This window comes from Ascaphus truei, unplaced genomic scaffold (assembly GCF_040206685.1).
Source record: "Ascaphus truei isolate aAscTru1 unplaced genomic scaffold, aAscTru1.hap1 HAP1_SCAFFOLD_555, whole genome shotgun sequence".
NCBI classification, from domain to species: domain Eukaryota; kingdom Metazoa; phylum Chordata; class Amphibia; order Anura; family Ascaphidae; genus Ascaphus; species Ascaphus truei.
In genome coordinates this window covers 118,440-141,044 of record NW_027456887.1, presented here as the reverse complement: position 1 = coordinate 141,044, position 22,605 = coordinate 118,440, and the positions used below count along the sequence as shown (strand labels likewise).

General features: G+C 48.2%; 1 long non-coding RNA gene across 1 annotated transcript; it reads right to left on the bottom strand.

The window, feature by feature from the left end:
• Positions 1–5,334: 5,334 nt before the first annotated feature.
• On the bottom strand, positions 5,335–20,386 carry LOC142485321 (uncharacterized). The gene is made up of 3 exons (XR_012798374.1): positions 20,314–20,386; positions 15,835–15,954; positions 5,335–5,401 (listed from the first exon to the last, which is right to left on the bottom strand). It is a non-coding gene; the product is annotated as an uncharacterized LOC142485321 (long non-coding RNA).
• Positions 20,387–22,605: the final 2,219 nt, after the last annotated feature.

Sequence of the window (22,605 nt, the reverse complement as noted above, 5' to 3'; positions counted from 1 at the left end):
ATAATATATTTACATTTTCTTCCTTCATCCTTCAGATATATACAAACACAAAGATAAACTTTTCAGAAGGGAAAAAAAAAACATAACTTTACGAAAAAACCCTATAACCAAAACATCATACAAAGATAAGAACCATATACTTCAAGATTCTTTCATTTAAAAACAAAAACCCTTTCTCTATTCTCAAGTGATGCGATCATCTGTTTTAATTCTTTCTCCATACGTTCCAAACCTCTCTTACTTTCCTCTAACTGGAATCCAGACATCACACTTTTTTCATACCCGTCCCTTGCCTCTTTCACATCCCAATATCTCCGCCCAAATCCCCTCGCAAGTTGATTGTGCAAAACCTCTTCCTTTGTAAGCCCTACTTCATCCTTTCCCTGGGTGCTCCTCCCCTTACTATCTCCCGCAGAATTTGCCTCTATTGCCTGTACAATCCCTTTTTTGCCTGCCTTTTCTTCACTTTCGTTCCCACTTACTCCACTTACACTTCTCTGTATTTTAGTTCCCTCCACGCTTATCTGACTTTTTTGTGAGGACGAGCTGTTGCTCTCGCTACTCTCTTTCTCCCTCACCTCTCCCCTAGCCTCTTTTATTTTAACCCACTGTACATGCTCCTTTTTTAATTCTTCATATTGCTCTTTTGTCAGATGTTTTCTTTGGTACATCATTTTTTCCAATCTTTCTATTATCTGTTCATCACTACTACCCCCATGCTGCTTCCGGAAAATACCCACCCAAAACAGAACATCTCCCACTGCGTTCTCAAATTGTTCCATTTTCTCTTTTAGGGTTACCTTCCCTGATACTTTTTTAACTTTACCCTCTACACCCTTCTCTCTAGGCTCCACTTTACTCTGGCAATCCTTATCATCCTTTGTTTCTATCCCTTGCGAAGACTCGTTTTTGCTTCCACTAACAACAAACCCTTTACACTTACTCTTTCCCTCTTTACCTTTTCCACTCGCACCACCAGGGCCTGCCTTCTCCTCAGTTTCTTGCGCTTCCCTATCTAACTTCTTATTTTCCTCTTTTCCTTTACTCACGGTCTGTTCCTCTTCCCTACTAACGTCAATACTGGACAAATCCAGCGCACAAAACTTTGACTTCGTCACCTTATCTTGCCGTAGCTCACTCTTCCCCTCCCCATCAACTGTACAAACATCATTGTCACTTTGTAAACTTCGTTTTTGCGCCCCTTTCTTGTGTCCGGTCGTATCCATTATTTCCACTTCCACCTCCCCCTCTATTGGGCCACTCTCTACCATTTCTTCCCTTCTTAAATCCTCCTCATACATTGCTGTTATAACCGGATCAAGCCCTCCCTCTTGGGAACTCTCCATCTCACAAATTCCCAGACCCTCCACTGTCTCTTCCTCTTCTTCTAGCACACTGCCCCCTTTTGCTGCCTGGGCATATGTCCTTTTAGTGCACTGCCGTGCCAAGTGTCCTTCCTCTCCGCAAAGATGGCATCTCTTAGGGACTCCACAGTTGGCTGCAGTATGTCCCTCTTCCCCGCAATTACGGCACACAATTCCCGTTTTCCTGCAACCCTCCTTTGTATGTCCATAAGTGTGGCAATGCCTGCAATATAGAGGCTGTCCCGAATAAAACAAAAATCCTCTGTCTCCTCTGATATTGAACATGGCCGGTGGGTGTGTCACTCCTCCCGCACATGATGGATCCCGTATCAACCGTACCCAGAAACGTCTCTTCCCGTTGAACATGCCATATGGGTTTTTAAGTTCTTCACCTCCTCTGATCATTTCACAGTACCGTTTCAAAAAAGTCACAATCTCCTCTTTCCTTGCATACGGATTGTACATGTGAAGTACAAGTGGTCTCTCCTCCAGCATAAAACTTGGAATTACCTTGATGCCATGTAAGATCGGGTCACCAGACTTCTCCTTGCACTTTTCAAAAGTGCACCAAACATCCGCTTCTTGATGACAGGTCAGGTCATAAATCCCCTGTGCAGGGAAATCCTGAAGGCAGAAGATCCTCTCAGTGTCCAGACCGATCAATTGCTTCAGCACCTTCTCCACTATCCACAGCAGGTTCACTCGACTTCTCTCGGTCTCCTCGATCAGGAACCGAATGGAATTGCGCATTCCAGCTTGTGACGTCATCTCTGCTCTCTCAAGCTCAGGTGCGGCACCCCAAAAGCAGCAAGGGACTTTAGCCAGTAAAGGCGATGTCCCAGGGCAAAGGTGCCGGCCCCTCACTTCCGCATCCGCTCGCTCAGAACCGCTCGCTCAGGATCACTCCTCTTAGCTCGAGATGGCGTGCCCCCCCAAAAGCAGCAGGAGTCTTTAGTCCCCGAAGGGACGATGACTCAAGGCCAAGGGGACACAGGCTCAGCTACACAGCTGTTTCGACCTTAATGGGTCTCATCAGTGTGGGGTTGGTCTTAATGGCAAAGCAGGTTTGAGACTAGACTAGGTAATCACCACTACTATTAAGGTTATGGTGGGTAAAAAAGTGACAAAAACCCTCCACAGTAAAGCATAAAGCAACTGTAAATATTACTGTATGTTCATTTGCATGTAAAGGTAATCCCAAGTTTTATGCTGGAGGAGAGACCACTTGTACTTCACATGTACACTCCGTATGCAAGGAAAGAGGAGATTGTGTGTTTTTTGAAACGGTATTGTGAAATGATTAGAGGAGGTGAAGAACTAAAAAATCCGTATGGCATGTTCAACGGGAAGAGACGTTTCTGGGTACGGTTCAGACGGGATCCATCATGTGTGGGAGGAGTTACACACCCACCGGCCATGTTCAATATTAGAGGAGACAGAGGATTTTTGTTTTACCCGGGACAGCCTCTATATTGCAGGCATTGCCACACTCATGGACATACAAAGGAGGGTTGCACGAAAACGGGAATTGTGTGCCGTAATTGCGGGGAAGAGGGACATACTGCAGCCAACTGTGGTGTCCCTAAGAGATGCCATCTTTGCGGAGAGGAAGGACACTTGGCACGGCAGTGCACTAAAAGGACATATGCCCAGACAGCTAAAGGGGACAGTGTGCTAGAAGAAGAGGAAGAGACAGTTGAGGGTCAGGGAATTTTTGAGATGGAGAGTTCCCAAGAGGGAGGGCTTGATCCGGCTATAACAGCAATGTATGAGGAGGATTTAAGAAGAGAAGAAAGGGTAGAAAGTGGCCCAATAGAGGGTTTGGCGGGTTCTATAAGTGATATCGTGGAGAAAAAGAGGAAGATTTCTTCCTGGACTCCTTGGCCCAGAAACTGGAGGTGGGGGGAGGGGAGGAGACGGGAACAGTGCATCAGAAAGATGCGGGGGAGGGGGAAATACGGTCATTGAGTGTGGTGGAACCTAGCTGGGCGGAAAGTATGGAGTTTCAAGATGCACAGAGGGGGAGGGAAGGTCCCCAAGATGTCTTGGAGGAGGAAATGGAAATAGGAGGGAAAAAAGCTCAAAAGCGTAAAAATCTGCAAGGGATAGAAACAAAGGAAGATAAGGATAGCCAGAGTAAAGGGGAGCCTAGAGAGGAAGGTGTAGAGGGTAAAGTTGTAAAAGTATCAGGGAAAGTAACCCTAAAAGTGAAGATGGAACATTTTGAAGACGCAGTGGGAGATGTTCTGTTTTGGGTTGGTATTTTTCAGAAGCAGCATGGGGGGAGTAGTGAGGAACAGATAATAGAAAGATTAGAAAAACTGATGTACCAAAGAAAACAGCTGACAAAAGAGCAGTATGAAGAATTAAAAAAGGAGCATGTACAGTGGGTTAAAATAAAAGAGGCTAGGGGAGAGGTGAGAGAGAAGGAGAGAAGTGAGGGCAATAGCTCGTCCTCACAAAGCCAGATAAGCGTGGAGGGAACTAAAATACAGAGAAGTGTAAGTGCAGTAAGTGGGAATGAAAGTGATGGAAAGGCAGGCCAACAGAGTGGGGGTGAAGGGGGAGAGATTAGGGAAAGTAAAGGGGGAAAAGGAGAAAAGGCAGGCCTTAATGGAAGAACAAAAGTAAGTTATGAAAGCGAGAGAGAAAGGAAGGCGAGGGAGTGGCATGTAAAAGAGGTGATAAATAATATAAATAAAGAGGCAGGTGACTTAGGGTTAAATGTTTCAAAAACGGAATGGCTGAAAGTACAGTTCCCAAAAGCAGAGGTGTCTAAAGAGGAAGTAAGAAAATTAGGAATACAATGTAGTACGTATCATATCCGTGAGGCGTTAGAGAAATTGCTGGGACACGTGAAGTAATTAGATGCAATGTTAAATGTCCTGTGGAAAGTACGAAAAGTCGCGTGTAGAAATGGGAAGTAATCATATTTTTTTGTATTGAGTGTGTTTGGTAGTAGATGCACAGATGATGCCTTGGAATGTGTTGTTTTGTTTGGCTTTTTAGAATGGTTTTGTGCCTTTGGGTTGGTTTTTGTCTTGGCAATATAAGGATTGTATAGTGATGTTTTCGGTTTATTATTTTCTGTAAAATGATACTAAATGGTTGTTAATATGTGAACCGTAAAAAAAAAAAAAAATATGTCTGTGAGTGGGTTTAATGGCTTTGCATCTCATCCCAGCCTCTGTCTAGAAGCTGTGTTTAAAACGGCATGCATTGGCTTGAGGATTGGCTTGTGTAATACGAGCTTGAGACAAAAGGTGGCACTGAGTGCTCATTTGCATGTCATTTCCCAGAATCCCTTGCTGCAGTGGAAGCGCTGTATGCTGGGTGACAATGGGGAAAGACAGGGTTGCAGACCTGTCTAAGACATGCAAATGAACATACAGTAATATTTACAGTTGCTATATATATATACATATATGTACCCCTCAGTTTTATACAGTCATGGTGTTCATCATGTGTGGGACGCAGAGCCCAGAACCTAATGTCATGTTAGCATCAGAAAGTCACAGTAATAACTCAGCACTCACCCATGTAACACCTTCTCTGGTAGCTCTCTGTCTGTGTCTCTATCTACCTTTCTGTCTCCTGCATGACCAGGGAGGTTGCGAGGGACCCCCTCCCCCTCCCACTTGGAACCGGTACCCACATACAGTATAACAGACGAGTAATGACAGACTCAGTTTGGAGGTATAAAAGGCCGCGGCTTTGTTTATTAACAATCATAATACTGGAGTAAGCGCTAGTCCAAGCCAGAGTGGGGTCAGGGGGTCAGCCAGGCCTTGGCCTTCTGCCCCCGTACCCGGCCGACCCCTAAAGAGCCGGCCGTTGTCGCGAGTGGGTTCCCGGGTGTCACGTTAGCTTGACCCCGCCCAATCGCTCCTACCCCTGGGCGACGCCCGCCCCGAGCCCATCTGGCAAGGACAAGCACTTACCCCCGAACTGCCGCCGCGACAGTGGCAAAATGACCAACTGGAGCCTCCTGAAGGAACTTCAGTCCTTTGTTTCTCGGGAGGTCTTCGGACACTGCCCTGTAAAATATGATGGTACATGTTACAGCTTACAGGTAGTACAGACAGCTTATCACCAAGGGAATTGTAACTACTCCACAGAGTGGCCGGGGGCAAGCATCTGCCCCCGACTGTCTTGCTAATGGGGTGGGTGGGTGGGAACTTCGCAGCAGACCGGGAGCAGAATGGAAGATTCAGCTCCCAGCTGCCTCTTTTGTACTGCCCTAGGCCTGTCCCCCCCCCCCCCCAGGGGGGGCCGCGACGGTGGCCCAGAGATCCCAGCGAGGTGAGGGGGGAGGGGGGCTTGCCCCCTGGTCATGGGCTTCCCTCGGCTAATTGGCTGGAGGGATTGCTTGACCAGGGAGGCTGCGAGGGACCCCCTCCCACTTGGAAACGGTACCCACATATAACAGACAAGTAATGACAGACTCAGTTTGGAGGTATAAAAGGCCGCGGCTTTGTTTATTAACAATCATAATACTGGAGTAAGCTCTAGTCCAAGCCAGAGTGGGGTCAGAGGGTCAGCCAGGCCTTGGCCTGCTGCCCCCGTACCCGGCCGACCCCTAAAGAGCCGGCCGTTGTCGCGAGTGGGTTCCCGGGTGTCACGTTAGCTTGACCCCGCCCAATCGCTCCTACCCCCGGGCGACGCCCGCCCCGAGCCCATCTGGCAAGGACAAGCACTTACCCCCGAACTGCCGCCACTCACGGCTCTATTTAAACCTCCTTAAATTAGACCGTGCCGCCAACCCCGCAAGGACCCTCTCCAGCCCCTCCTGCAATTTGTTATTGAACAAGTCCGCCCCTATCTCGGATAAGTGTGTGCGGTCGGCCCGGAACAGGCCAGTTGACTTGTTGTCGAACTCGGGATGGGTGATCTGCCATCCCCCACAACGCGTCACAAACTTCCCCACCATCTTGTTCAGTTTGACCCGCGCTCGGTCGATGGCGCCCGGTGCCCTTGCGCCCCTCCACACTCTCCTGCACAATATGTCCGACCAAACGATCTGTACTTCTGGCCAACGGGCGAGCATGAGGGCTAGGTCGTGTTTTATTGAATTAACCAGCTCGAAGTAGCGTCGAGCGGCCAGGACTTGTCCCCCGACGTGGAGGAGCAAGATCTGCGGCGCCCTCCTATCCCTGCCCATCACCATTAGCCGCGGGAGCAACTGAGCCCACCGCAGCCCCCTACCTCCCCCCCATACCACATTTGCCTCCTCCGTTCGCAACCCGAGGTTAGCCCCGCATGGGCGTTTGACGGCCCGCTTCTCTGCCCAGTGTATAAGCGAGTCTCCGATTATCCAAGTGGGTGCGGCGTCTGTGAAGGCATAAAGAGGATGAGGGGGTTTATCCAAGCACGCTAAATACCAGATAATGCGGGCCTGATATAGGACCGGTATCTGTTAGACTTCCATCGCCCTATCTTTTGTACAAAAAATGCAATGACCCGGCGCTTCAGGCTACAACAATACCCCAGTCCAATGATTAGTCCATATAGATATGGAAAGTTCTTTTCAATATTCCAGCTGATGGAGCGATGGTGATCCAATTGCTGGCTGCTGGTTCCGAACTCCTCCTAGTATGTAATGGACAAAAAGGAAAAGACCATTGCGCAGCCACAAGAATCCATAAATAACTCCACAACAGATTAAAGTAATGAACTTACAGACTTGCTGTGTTATTGTTCCTTTGAGACAATCTGTGCTTTTAACCTCTTCTCTTCCAGATATCACGAATCCCACGTGTTGTATGTCTATCCTCCAGGTTTTCTGTCTGTTCACAGCATTACCACTTGGTCATAGTTCCCATGTGTTCCCAGAAAGGAAATAACATGAAAGATGATGGTGCAGATTGATAAAAATTTATTACAATAAAAATAAAAAACAGCCAAGGGCTTACTCACATAAACCAGGCTGTGTAAAAACAGCTGACAACGTGCCGTCCGCAGCTTGATACAATCAGGTAGGCAGGCTTCTGGGAGGATAGTGCTATTGTTGTTTGCAAACCCTGAAGTGGCGTCTAACTCTCAGTAGTTACTCTGCGAGATTCGCCCCCTCTATTTGCTATAGCTTCCTCTATCTCAGCTTGAGGTGGCCAGCACTGCAGAATGTGCTCTGCTCACCTCTCTGGGTAACTGCCGTCAGCCCGCGCTAAGCCTCGTGATGTCACACTCTGGCGTCTCTCCTGATCTCTATGCTCCTGCTTCTGAAGACCGTGTCAGTTCTAGCTCCTCCCTACTCCATACGCGTTTCGTGACGCAATGTGGTCACTTCATCAGTGGATGAGGGGGGAGTTGCTACCTACTGATATATATACCCTGGAAGGTGATGAATACTAATTGCAAATTAATTGCAAATTAATTGATTAAAAGCGAATAAACTGATTAAAATTGCACACATCTACTTACATGATAAAAGCCACTAGGGAATCATCCCTGGGATTAAGTGGCAATGCACCAAGCTCATAGACATAACATTTCTTACCATTCCACATAAAAATAATAATAATGAAAACAATTATTACATGATTGATCATTACATACAGCAGTGGGGGGTCACTTCAATCTATCAAAAAGGAGGCCAGATCGAAGTCTATATTTAAACCATGCGGTGACAAGGTTTTGAGGGTATAAATGGGTCAGCCTGTCACCTCCTCTCCAATTGGCCTTTGGGCATTCTATGCCCCTACATGTCAATCCCTCTGGGTTTTGGTTGTGTTTGCTTTTAAAGTGGTTTGACACACTATGAGTTTCCAACCCCCTTTTTATGTTGTACTAGCTGAGAGACCCGGCGTTGCCCGGGATGTAACTGCGTAATAGGTAGTATTATTTATAAATGGTGGAACAATAGGTGACTATTTGTTGGAAAGGTTGGATAATAATGTTGAAAAGAAAGATGGAAGAAAATGTAATACGATGTTGTATAAAAATGGTTTATTGTAAACACACCACAGTACAATGTATATTTTGGTGACATAAGTGATGTGAAAATGTGAGGCGTGTGTCCTGCTAGGGTGTGAGCATGTGTGAGGCGGCAGGTGGGTGTTCAGTACGGGTGGCGCATGGGTAGTGAGTGCTGGCTGTGGGTCGGGGTCCTGCTAGGGTGTGAGGCGGCGGGTGTGTGGCGAGTGCGGGTGACAGCTGGTCAGTGATATTGTTGCGTAGGGGCAGGATGCGGCAGGTGTGTGTCGAGTGTGTGGGGTGGGTGAGAGGCGGCGGGTGTGTGTCGAGTGGCGGGTGTCTGTTGAGTGCGTGCGGCGGTTGTGTGGCACAGGGGTGTGAGCGGTGGGCGGGTGAAAGGCAGAAGTGCGGGTGGGCGAAAGGCAGAGGCAGGAGTGCGGACGAAAGGCATTGAAGGAGGGGAGGTGAGGTCGGAGGGGTGGTGGGGGGTGGTGAGGGGAGGTGAAGGGGGGCGGAGGTGAGGAGGATGGGTGGTGAGGGGGGGGATGGTGAGGGGAGGTGAAAGGGGGGCGGAGGGGAGGTGAAGGGGGGGCAGAGGGGAGGTGAAGGGGGGGGCGGAGGGGAGGTGAAGGGGGGGGCGGAGGGGAGGTGAAGGGGGGCGGAGGGAGGTGAAGGGGTGGCGGCGGGGAGGCGGAGGGGGGGCGGAGGGGAGGTGAAGGCGGGGCGGAGGGGAGGTGAAGGGGGTAGGTGGGAAGGGTGGAGGTGGAGGGCTGGGGGGAGGGGGGAGGTGAAGGGGGGGTGAGGGTAGATGAAGGGGGGTGAGGGTAGATGAAGGGGGGTGGAGGGTAGATGAAGGGGGGTGGTAAGGGGGGGGAGGTGGTGGGAAGGGGGGGAGGTGAAGGGGGGGGTGGAGGGGAGGTGAAGGGGGGGGTGGAGGGGAGGTGAAGGGGGGGTGGAGGGGAGGTGAAGGGGAGGGGTGGAGGGGAGGTGAAGCGGGGGTGGAGGGGAGGTGAAGCGGGGGGTGGAGGGGAGTGGAGGAGGGGAGGTGAAGGGGGGGTGGAGGGGAGGTGAAGGGGGGGGTGGAGGGGAGGTGAAGGGGGGGTGGAGGGGAGGTGAAGGGGAGGGGTGGAGGGTAGGTGAAGGGGGGGGGGTGGAGGGGAGGTGAAGGGGGGGGTGGAGGGGAGGTGAATGGGGGGGGTGGGGGGGAGGTGAAGGGGAGGGTGGAGGGGAGGTGAAGGGGGGGGTGGAGGGGAGGTGAAGGGGGGGTGGAGGGGAGGTGAAGGGGGGGAGGTGAAGGGGGGGGTGGAGGGGAGGTGAAGGGGGGGTGGAGGGGAGGTTAAGGGGGGGGTGGAGGGGAGGTTAAGGGGGGGGTGGAGGGGAGGTTAAGGGGGGGGTGGAGGGGAGGTTAAGGGGAGGGTGGAGGGGAGGTGAAGTGGAGGGGGGGTGGAGGGAGGGGAGGTGGAGGGGATGTGGAAGGGAGGGGAAGGTGGGTGAGGGGAGGTGAAGACCGCTCACTCATCCGTCCGGCCGTTCCCTCACCCGTCCGGCAGATCCCACGTGGATCTGAGGCGGGAGGCAGCGTGTTGTGGCCGCTCCCGCGCTGTGTCCCTGGTGCGCGCTCGCTCACTCCGCTCCCCCGCTGACTGTAGCAGCGCCGGGGGGGTGGGGGGTGGAGGGGAAGTGAGTGAGGGAAGGTGAAGGGGGGTGAGGGGAGGTGAAGGCCGCTCACTCACCCGTCCGGCAGCTCCCTCACCCGTCCGGCAGCTCCCACGTGGAGGGGGGGGGGGTGAAAGCGCGGGAAACAGGGAGAGGCGGAGGAAGAGGCGGAGCCTCCGGGACCGGTGGGGAAGAGAGCGGGAGATGTGCGGCTAACACTGTGAGCCCCGTTAATGTATGTAACACCGTGTGTGTGGGGGGGTTGTGTGTGTTTAGTGATGTGTGTGTGTGTGTGTATAGTGATGTGTATAGTGATGTGTGTGTGTGTGTGTATATAGTGATGTGTGTGTGTGTGTGTGTGTGTGTGTATAGTGATGTGCAGTGGTCGACACATCACCAAAAAATCTACTCGCCACACAAAAAAATCTACTCGCCACCTAGTACCAAACGTGTGCTGCTTGGGCCAATATTTACTCGCCCGGGGGTTAAATCCACTCGCCCGGGGCGAGCAAATGTATAGGTTTGTCGAACACTGGTGATGTGTGTGTGTGTATAGTGATGTGTGTGTGTGTGTATGTGTGTGTGTGTGTGTGTGTATAGTGATGTGTGTGTGTATAGTGATGTGTGTGTGTGTGTGTGTGTGTGTATAGTGATGTGTGTGTGTATAGTGATGTGTGTGTGTAAAGTGATGTGTGTGTGTGTGTATAGTGATGTGTGTGTGTGTATAGTGATGTGTGTGTGTGTGTGTGTATAGTGATGTGTGTGTGTGTGTGTGTATAGTGATGTGTGTGTGTGTGTGTGTATATAGTGATGTGTGTGTGTGTGTGTGTGTGTGTGTATAGTGATGTGTGTGTGTGTGTGTGTGTATAGTGATGTGTGTGTGTGTGTGTATAGTGATGTGTGTGTGTGTGTGTGTGTGCCCTTCACTCCGCCTCAGGCCAATGAGAGGTGTGCGGGGGCGGGCGGCCCAAGGGAGCAATCTCATTGGCCTGGCCCAAGGTCCAATGAGATTGCCGCTAGGAACACGGGGAGGGGCACAGGGAGACACATACAGACCCGGACACATAGGACACTTTCAGAAATATATAGTAGATACATGCTCTGCCAGTCTACGTTGGAGTTTCCACCCTGTTCTCCCCACGTACTGCAACCCGCATGGGCACTCTAATAAGTATACGCAGTACATACTCTTACAGTTTATAAAAGTGTTTACATTATAACTTTTACCTGTTACATTTGATTGAAATGTACTGCCTTTAACACTGAAAGAACAACCTATGCATTTGTTGCATGTAAAGAAACCTTTCAGGTTAGATAACCACATGGTGCTACTTATTTTAGGCCCACTGAGGGGACAACTAGGTGATAGTTTACTTTTCAAGTTGTCAGCACGTTTATAAACAATTTGTGGGTGTTCTGGCAGGAATGTATTCAATATTGGGTCTCTAAGGAGGATCCCCCAATGCTTATTTATAATTTTCTTTATTTCTGGGGCCATACTATTGAATTTGGTGATAAAGGGGATAAATTCTCCTTGAACAGTGGACGTATTTTTACTTTATTAGGGTTGATAAGACTAGACCTATCTATATCTTTAACTGCACAGATAGCTTTATTAACCCTTTCCCTGCTGTAGTCTCGCTCAAGAAATTTTTCTCTAAGGGAGTTCAATTGGTTTGTGCAAACATCCTTCTGTGGGCAGTTTCTTTTTATTCTTAGGGCTTGTCCCTGTGGGATATTTTGTATCCATTTTGGATGGTGGTGGCTAGAAGCCAAAAGATACGTATTAGCATCCACCTCCTTATGGTATGTTTTTGTTTGTATCTGATTGTATTCTACATACAGGGTTAAGTCTAAGAAATTGATACTTATACTACTGCAGGTAAATGTGAATTTTATATTAAAAGGATTATTATTCAAATATACTTTAAACAATTCTAGATCATCTATCGTCCCCCTCCAGACACACAGCACATCGTCGATAAATCTCTTCCAGAGCACCAGGTTTGCACCATATGGGTTGTTGTTCCATATGTAGCCACGCTCCCACATATCCATAAATAGGTTCGCGTAGCTAGGTGCAAACCGGGTGCCCATTGCGGTGCCGCATGTCTGGAGGAAGTAATCTCCATCATAATTAAAATAATTGTGGGTTAGTATATATTGTATCCCACTTAATATAAATGATTTCAAATTATCTCCAACATTCATATCTCCCTCAAGTGTCTGCTGGACTGCCTTTAAACCATCCACGTGTTTGATGGAGGTGTATAAAGACACCACGTCACATGTTACCCATATTATTTGCTCATCCCATTTAACTTCTTGAATTAGTTGTAGTACATGGGACGTATCTCTTAGATAAGGAGTTTTCTGGACATATTTCTGTAACAGATGATCTAAGAATTTGCTCAGATTAGATGTAAGCGAACTTATGCCTGATATTATTGGGCGGCCGGGGGGTCTGGTTGGGTTCTTATGTAGTTTAGGGATGAAGTAGAATATTGGTACTTTAGGATTTTTAACTATTAGGTATTCTAATTCCTTTTTTGTTATTACTTCATCTTCAAATCCTCTTTCCATGATAGTAGTTAATTCCTTTTTGAATGTCTCTGTAGGGTTACTCAAAAGCCTATCATAGGTGGAATTGTCACCTAAAATTCTACTGGACTCCTCTCTATAGAAGCTGGTGTCCATAACAACCAGACCCCCCCCTCCCCCCTTTGTCCGCTGTTTTTATAACAATGTCCTTATTCTCAGTTAAAGATTTTACAGCCTCCTTTTCTTCTTTGGTTAGGTTGTATTTTTTACCCTTAAAGTTACTCCCTGTTTTTTCAAGATCACTAATCACCATATCTGTAAAAGTATCAATATAATTCCCTTTTATGGCTCTGGGGTAAAATGTACTTTTATTTTTAAAGGGTGTTATGGGATTTTCTATTTTTTCTTTCGGGACTTGGTTTCCTGTGTTTAAAGTTCTACTAACAGGGTCCCTCAGGAAATATTTCTTTAGTGTAAGCTTCCTGATGAATTTATGGACATCTACATAGAGTTCAAAGGGGTTTGGGCCACGTACTGGGGCAAAATTTAGGTCTTTCTCTAAAACTGTAGTTTCAGCCTGGGTAAGTTGGTACAAACTAATATTAAAGATATTACTTTTATGCTCTACCAGTGTTTTCCTGGGTCTTGTCTTTTTCTTTCTCTTTCGTGTCCCTCCCCTCTTTCCTCTATATCGTCTGCTCTGGACCGCTTTCTTTCTAATATACCTTGTTTCATTGATGCAATTCCTTTTTCTCTCCACTGTTCTTTCACTGGTTCGTGGTCCCTGCGATACTCTAAAAAATGGGTAGGACCCCTATGGTTCTCTTTGGGTCTCTCATTCGATCTTAAAATGGGTGATCTTTCTCTGTAACCCCTATAGGTTTGGTCCCTATCATTTAATCTATGTAGGGGTGATCTTTCTCTATACTCCCTATGATCATAATCCCTTTCTTCCCCCTTACGCTCTAACCTCGACCACTCCTGTTTAGAGTTAGATTTTTTACTATTTTTAGTTCCCTGTAATTTATCTGTTCTAGTACTAGGTTCTACTCGTCCCGGGGTAGTGATATTGGATTTATTTATGGCCCCTTTCTTTGTAAGTAAAGTTTCGGGCTTGGGGGTAGATTCTGGATTCGGTTCTACCTTAGAGTCAATATTATCAGTAGTTGAAACACTTTTGTCTCTTTTCCAATTCCTCTCTTTTCCTTCATCATAGTCCTTATTATGTCTCAGAAATTTTTTCTGTTTAATTATTTTTACTTCTTTACCTAATTTAGCCATTTTTTGAATAATTTTGTCCTCCAGAATTATATATTCTGTCATGGCCATAAAAGGTTCTAATTGGTTTTTAATATTATTGACCTCCCCATCTATCTTATCTAGAATGGTGCTTCTATGTTTGATAAGTAGTTGCATTAACCCTACAGAGCATGTGTCTAATAAAAAGTTCCACTCAGTCATAAAGCTTTCATCATCCGTGTCTAAGGTGGGTGCTTTAACATTACGTAACCCCCTAGGGATCCTTTTGTGTTCTAAATACTTCCTCAACGTGGTAGGTAGCAACTCCCCCCTCATCCACTGATGAAGTGACCACATTGCGTCACGAAACGCGTATGGAGAGGGAGGAGCTAGAACTGACACGGTCTTCAGAAGCAGGAGCATAGAGATCAGGAGAGACGCCAGAGTGTGACATCACGAGGCGTAGCGCGGGCTGACGGCAGTTACCCAGAGAGGTGAGCAGAGCACATTCTGCAGTGCTGGCCACCTCAAGCTGAGATAGAGGTAGCTATAGCAAATAGAGGGGGCGAATCTCGCAGAGTAACTACTGAGAGTTAGACGCCACTTCAGGGTTTGCAAACAACAATAGCACTATCCTCCCAGAAGCCTGCCTACCTGATTGTATCAAGCTGCGGACGGCACGTTGTCAGCTGTTTTTACACAGCCTGGTTTATGTGAGTAAGCCCTTGGCTGTTTTTTATTTTTATTGTAATAAATTTTTATCAATCTGCACCATCATCTTTCATGTTATTTCCTTTCTGGGAACACATGGGAACTATGACCAAGTGGTAATGCTGCGAACAGACAGAAAACCTGGAGGATAGACATACAACACGTGGGATTCGTGATATCTGGAAGAGAAGAGGTTAAAAGCACAGATTGTCTCAAAGGAACAATAACACAGCAAGTCTGTAAGTTCATTACTTTAATCTGTTGTGGAGTTATTTATGGATTCTTGTGGCTGCGCAATGGTCTTTTCCTTTTTGTCAATTACATACTAGGAGGAGTTCGGAACCAGCAGCCAGCAATTGGATCACCATCGCTCCATCAGCTGGAATATTGAAAAGAACTTTCCATATCCATATGGACTAATCATTGGACTGGGGTATTGTTGTAGCCTGAAGCGCCGGGTCATTGCATTTTTTGTATAATTGTCTGTAATGAGTTTGTGAGGAATTTGTTTGGCAGAGACCCCGTGGCAGCTTTCACTTAGCAATAAGCTTTTATTCACATATTGTATTTACACTTTATATATTTTTTTGCGCTGAGTTATAGGGTATATCTTTTTTTAGCCCTATCTTTTGTATCGCAGCTACGGACAGCCCCGCGCGTGATGCCTCCGTTGCCGCCCCAATCCGGAACGAATGTGTCCCGTATTGTGCCTCTTCGAGGCCCTGGTGTCTTAGGCACATGCGGAAAACCCGCAGGTACTGGAATCTAGATAATGGTACCCCGTCTGCGTGAAGGAGCAGGGGACCCTGACCGTCTGGCCTGCATGCCAAGTATTCCCTGAGCGTGCTCACTGGGCAAAATTTGGTCCCTGGTAGCCCTAGCAAAGATATCCACGCTCCCCTCCCCCGCTGGTCTGTTTTTGACCTTTTCACGTGTAGTTTGACCCACCCTTCCCCTAAGACTATGTCCTCAAACTGCATCCCTCCCTCGCCCTTGCGCGACGCGCACACCAGCTCCCCGGCTCGCAGGGCTGCGAAGAAAGCCAATGCAAACGTCAGCCGGAAAAGTTTCGCCTCGAACCCCGATAGGCACACTCTGTCTGTGGCCTGCATTAAACCCTCTAATATCGCTGGTGTCACTGGCCTTCTAATTTCATTTGTCGCCGTCCCCTTTGTTAACCCCGCTAGGACCCTTTTGATGATAAATGCCTTCGTTGGGTCCCCCTTGCCCTCTAGCTGCAAAAAGAAGGAGACTCCTGTCACTTTTTTCCCTATGGATCCTCCCGATAAACCCCTTGCCCTTAAGTTTAGGACAAAAGATAGCAAGGTCCCGACTCCCAATACGTCGAGACCCAATTCCCCTGCCAGACTTTGATAATCGCGCCACGCTGCCGAATAAGTCCGCCACGTACCCGGAGCCAGCGATGATCGTACCAACGAGGTCACTGGGTCGTCGCCAGCACCCAAAGGTCTGCAGGGCATGGACTGCCGATTAGGTCCGCCTTGGGGGCCAGTCTCCGAAACAGCGCCATCTGTAACCGGGATAAGGCTTCAGCAATGTTATTCGCCACCCCCGGGACATGTCGAGCCTTGAACGCTATGTTCAATTGCAAACATGCCAGTACGAAACAGCGCAGAAGGGACAGCACCGGCGGGGAGCGTGAGCCGAAATTGTTCACGGGTTCCACTACACCCATGTTGTCTGTCCAAAAAATTACTTGCTTATTTGCGAATAAGTGACCCCACAGGCGCACTGCGACGAGCAAGGGAAATAGTTCAAAGAACGCCAAGTTCTTAATGAGCGGCGTCCCCCGCCAGTGGGGAGGCCACCGCTCCGCGCACCATGCCCCACTGAAGTGGGCCCCAAAACCGACTGACCCTGAGGCGTCTGTAAACAACTGCAACTCTGTGTTATTGGATGGGGGACCTCGCCACAAGGTTCTGCCGTTATAATCCTTTAAAAAACGCAGCCACACCGTCAAGTCCTTTCGGATTTCGGCGGTGAGGCGGATGAAGTGGTTGGGTCGTCTCACCCCGACCGTTGCTGCGGAGAGGCGCCTGGCGAAAACCCTCCCAGCCGGCATTACGCGCGCAGCAAATACTAAGTGGCCTAGCAGCGCCTGGAAGTGCCTCAATGATGTTTTCTTGAGAGCTATGAATTCGCGGAGAAGCCTGCTTAGGGCGACCAGCTTCTCCGGAGGGAGCCTGTACTCCATCGCCTCAGAGTCGATTTCTATGCCCAAAAAGGTAAGAGTGGTTGTTGGCCGCACCGTCTTCTCGTCGGTCAAAGGAACGCCGAACTCACGCGCCAGGGCTGAAAATTCGAACAGCCACCTAGCGCATAAGTCCGAACCCCTGGGGCCAACAAAAAGGAAGTCGTCCAAGTAGTGCATGACCCCCGCTGCCTGCACCCTCTTCCGGGCCACCCATTCTAGGAAGGTGCTAAATGTCTCGAAATAAAAACAAGAAAGCGCCCCTCCCATTGGTAAGCATAAGTCTATGTAGTACTGACCTTCGAGCATGCAGCCTAGCAAATGAAAGCACTCGGGGTGGACTGGCAAGTGTCTGAAGGCCGATTTGATGTCAACTTTTGACATTAGAGCCCCTTCTCCCATCCTTTCCACCAGCGCTGCGGCTTGATCGAAGTTCGCGTAAGACACCGAACACAACTCCCTGTCAATGCCGTCGTTTACCGACGACCCCTCGGGGTAGGATAGGTGTTGTATCAACCTATACTCCCCAGCCTCTTTTTTTGGGGACCACTCCCAATGGGGAAATCCTGAGATTAGGCAAGGGAGGGGACTCGAAGGGGCCAGCCATCCTTCCCAATTGGACTTCCTTCCAGACCTTTTCCCTAGCTACGTCACCGTGTGTCCTGACCGATTTCAAGTTTCGACTAAACTCAGATCCCGCTTGATATTCAAACGGGATCCTAAACCCCTCCTTAAACCCAGCTAGGAGTAGCTGGGCCGCTTCCCTATTGGGATACCTTGCTAGCCACGGTGCCAAATTGGCGACGATTATTGGTGTCGCTGCCCTCGCGTCCAAACGTCCGCCCTGCGCCCCTCCCCCTGCGACCGCCCTTCTTAAAACACTTTGCCTGGGCGTGGCGGCCGCCGCAAAAGGAGCAGATGTGTTGGAAACGGCAGTTGTCGTACGTGCAGTTGGACTGGTTAAACGGCCAACAGACGCCCGAGTTGGTGTGCAGCGACTGGCTAGTCCCTGGTACGTTATTCCGCCATGCCCCCCTACCTCCGGTGCCGCACCCTCGAAAGGAATCTGCCCCGCCCCCAGACACAAACTGCAGATACAGGTTGACATCCTTGACGTTCCATGGTATCACCACCTCTTGGGCCTTCATTGATTGCCTAAAGCACCGGTCATATGTCCACCAACCCGTTCCCCCGTAAGTGTGGTGTGCTTCCTCGATCATGTCGTGATACGTAAAGAGCGATGCGCACGCCTGGGGATCCTTCTCCCCAATTACTCCAGCCAGGATAACAAATGCCTTCGACCAATTGCGAAAGGTGTGTGGGAAAAGCCTCTTTTCCACATCCACCTTCTTCGCTTCCCCCGTCTTTGAGGACGCGGCCAACGCCTCCCTGTAGCCTGGTAGCAGAGATAATATATCTACGTACTCCCCGGCCCATATCTTGTCCTTCACCTCTTTCAGCAAGTGCAAGCCCACTGAGCTAGGTCTGGATGTATAAGAGACCTTATATGCCGCATCGGGCATCCTCTTATCCTTGGCTAGCTCCTCTGAGGCGGGTGCCGCCTGAGGGAGGGGGAGCGTGGAGGATGGTGATTCCACTTGCCTGGCCTGCCCACCAGCCCCTAGAGGTGTGTTGTTAACCGCCTGCGGGCGGGAACCGCGGCCACTGCCGCTGCTGGAACTACAGGTGTCGCTACCGCTGGCGCCGCCCCCAATGCTGGCGCTACGACTGTCGCTATAGCTGGAGCTATCGCCGCTGCTGATGCGATTAGCGTTGCTAGAACTGGCGCTGCGCTTATCGCTGGTGTCACTACTGCTGGTGACTCTGCCGGTGCATGAGCATCAACAGCTGCCTCTGGAACCAGCCTTCTTCCTTGCTTCGCGCGTCAGCCTGCAGTTGTATGATTTTGTCTATGAAGTACATTCTGATTGATGCGCTAAGTGTCGCGGGAGTGTGATTTCAATTTGCGTGATTTAACTATGTGTTCCGTCTACTGGGTTTTTCTGTGAGTATGGGAAGTATCGAGGGTCGACGGAGGCGGATCCGATCCGGATGAAAACTGAATTGCTACTCGCACGAGGTACCGAAACTGACTGAAAGAAACATGAATTGATATGTTATCATCGATACATGGGACCTTCTGCTAACCGAAGAAGGGGCGTTAGGCCTGCTATTTGCAACCGCCCCTTTACCCCCTTCCCGCATGCATATTTGCTATACCAGCATATTTTCCTGATCGTGCCCAGTCAGGGAGTGGGATTACCCGCACCATCCCTGGCCATGCGCTGAACAGGAAGTGGGATTACCCACACCAAACCAGAGGCATGCGGCCCTGTGCTGAACAGGGAGTGGGGGGTTACCCGTCCATAGCAGGGCCATGTGCTGAACAGGAAGTGGGGTTACCCATACAATAGCAGGGCCGTGTGTTAAACAGGAACTGGGATTACCCATACAACCGCAGGGCCGTATATTAAACAGGAACTGGGATTACCCATACAATAGCGGGAGCCAAGTGCTGAACAGGAAGAGGGATTACCCATATGATAGAGGGAGCCAAGTGCTGAACAGGAAGAGGGATTACCCATACGATAGAGGGAGCCAAGTGCTGAACAGGAAGAGGGATTACCCATGCCCTACCATGGCCTGCGCTGAACAGGAAGTGAGATTAACCCCTACACGCGTTATACCTCTGCCTGCAGCATAACGCACCGTATACCCCACGTCGTCCTGAATGTAGCATGTAACGCTGGACCAATACAGCACATGACCCCCAAAGGCAGTATATACACACACCATATGCTCCACGCAATGGCCCGAAGCCAAGCATGCAGCATATACACCATATAATCCAAACCCGTCATGTAACCGCGCATGTGGTCTATAAACATTATATTCAGAACCCAGCACGTAACCATGATTGCAGTGTATACCATATAATCCAAATACAGCACGCCACCACCACTGCGGTACCGTATACACCCCTGTAACCCAAATACCGCACATTATAACACTGACTGTAGCATATATACCCGTTATAATCCAATACGGCGCGTAACCTTGAATGCAGTATATCCACTATACCCGCCATGTAACCCACTTAAAGCACATTATAACACTGAATGCAGCATATATACACCTTATACTCCACATGCCGCACGTAACCGTGAATGCAGTATATACTCTATAAACGACTTTATAACCCTGAATGCAGCATATATACACTTTATAATCCACATACAGCACTTACCCTGAATGCGGTATATACACTATGTACGCCATGTAACCCAATTACAGCACATTACAACACTGAATGCAGCATAAATACATAGGGTGACCAGATTTCGAAAATGAAAAACCAGGACACCTTAAAAAATAATTTATTAAACAAATGACATCACGTGACACCCCCCGTTGCCATGACAACAAGACACTCTGATGCCCCTGCAGTGTTAGTGTGTATAGAGGTGGGGGCTTTGCTTGGGCCCTTCAACTCTTACAGCCAGGGCATTATTGGCCAGGAATGCCCAGTTCGGAGGGGATTACTACTTCAAAATGTATTTGATTCGTAACAACATCAAAAAACTCTAATACCAATAACTAACAACCACAGACAATGATAATCTAAACCATCAAATAAAATGTCTACGGCCCTTGTTCAAGCATGTTTGCGGTACTTACCAGATAAATCAGTGCCTGCAATCCACGACTGTATCCGCCTCTCCGAGCGTCTGAAAGCAATCCAGCGTTCCTGGTGTGTGGCTGAAGAGGTGAGGGACTCCCTCCTCTCAAACGGAAAAGAAGAGCAAAAAATAGAGTTGGAACATACCTATCATACAGGGATGAGAGAGAGAGACAGAGAATGAGAGAGAGACAGAGAATGAGAGAGAGACAGAGAATGAGAGAGAGACAGAGAGAGGGACATAGGGAGAGAGAGACACAGAGAGAGAGAGAGAGACAAAAGTAATGTACTGTATAACCATTATACCGTACCCCCTAGTATTCGTGTAATCATTGTCCCACACCCCCTATAACTCACGCTTTGGCAATACTGAAATGTTCTTTTGTCATGCCAATAAAGCTAATTTGATTTGAGAGACAGAGACACAGAGACACACACAGAGACACAGAGAGAGACAGAGATACAGAGAGAGAGAGAGAGAGAGACACACAGAGAGAGACAGAGACACACAGAGAGAGACAGAGACACAGAGAGAGAGAGAGACACGGGCCTATTTAGTAAGCGTTGATAAGGCTGCGTCTATAGTATTTCAGACGGAGGGAAGGCACACACGCTGCAATACACTTGCTGAAGTCTGAGCTTTTTATGGCTTTGCAGGGTATGCAGCGGGTGCGATTGGGGGCGTGGCAATGAATATTTGGAGGCGTGGCAATAACGTTCCGGCGCGGACGTCACTTCCCTACCTCACATCCCGATCCACCGGCATTTTTTCAGATGCAGCATCTGAAGCACTGTGCAGACAAGAAGAAAAATGCACACAATGCGCACCAGAGATTAAAATATAGTAAATTATTTATTAATTAAACAAGAAATAACCGTGGGGGATCCAACCCCACCTCAGTACATATGCGTCACAGATCCGGGTTCGGTTACAGAGTGACCTGACGTGTCACGACAGGTCACTCTGCGCGTATTCTGACAGGCTGAGACGGCGTTTGCAGGTAGGAATTTATACGTATATACACTATATCTTCATCTCCTTCATAGTAATGACATTAAAAACACATTTATTCACAGAATTAAGTAGTCACTGTGTGGGATTAGTTTAAGATTTATTTATTAGATAATTTATCACTATATAACACACTTTAAATCACAAATAAATAGGTATCACATTATTGCAATGTATTCAGTTGTAAGATATTAATGTTATTTGTAACACACAGTAGATTAGAAACATCACAATAATTAAGTATTAAATGTAATATTTATTGATCCCTGTAGCACTATTACAATTTGTTGGCATGGTAATCTATAACAGGGGAGCGCAAACTTCTGAAGCTGCGTCCCCCTGCCTGGCCTCCCCCGGTCTTGCGCCCCCTCTCCTACCTGCCAGCACACTCCGGGGTCGAGTGACGTCACATGACCCCGCGGTGTCATTTGATGCCGCGTTGCCATGGAGACGTGTCTGAATCCCGGTCAGTGTTACTGTTGCAGAGGCCTCACGTGATCCCCGGCATTTCATTTAAATGCCTTGGGGAGGAGCGCGGGACCTCTGTACCCGCCCGCGCACCCCCAGACAAATCTCCCGCCCCCCAGTTCACGCACCGCTAACCTATAACATTATGTGTGTGTAAATATATATATACACATATACACACACATATATATATGTATATATATATATTTATATATACATATATATATATCTTCTTCTCTCCGAAGAAGACCGTTTTATATGTATGTATGTGTGTGTGTGTAAATATATATATGTATGTGTGTGTATATATATATATATACATACCTATGTGTGTATAATGTGACAGAAACCAGGGGATGGTAATAAATTCCATATATAGGGCTCCCAGGATACTGAACAGTTTCTATCCTGTCTGGCAGTGCAGCCTTATAATACATACACTCCATCCCACAGTTTGGCAAGCGCTGGAACTGAGGGATGAGAGATCCAGATCAGAGTTTGTTTCTCTCCGAAGAAGACCGTTTTATATGTATGTATGTATGTATGTATGTGTGTGTGTGTAAATATATGTATGTGTGTGTATATATATATATATTATATATATATACATACATACATACGTATTTGTGTATATATATATATATATATATATATATATATGTGTGTGTGTGTGTCATACAAGAATCTATTACTGTATTATATAAAATCAGTAACACATGTGATCTATTATGCCATTACCAATTGGACTGTAGGACTATAAAACCATTACGAGTGAGTTGTAGCATAATCCCCTGATGAAATCGGCCGTGTG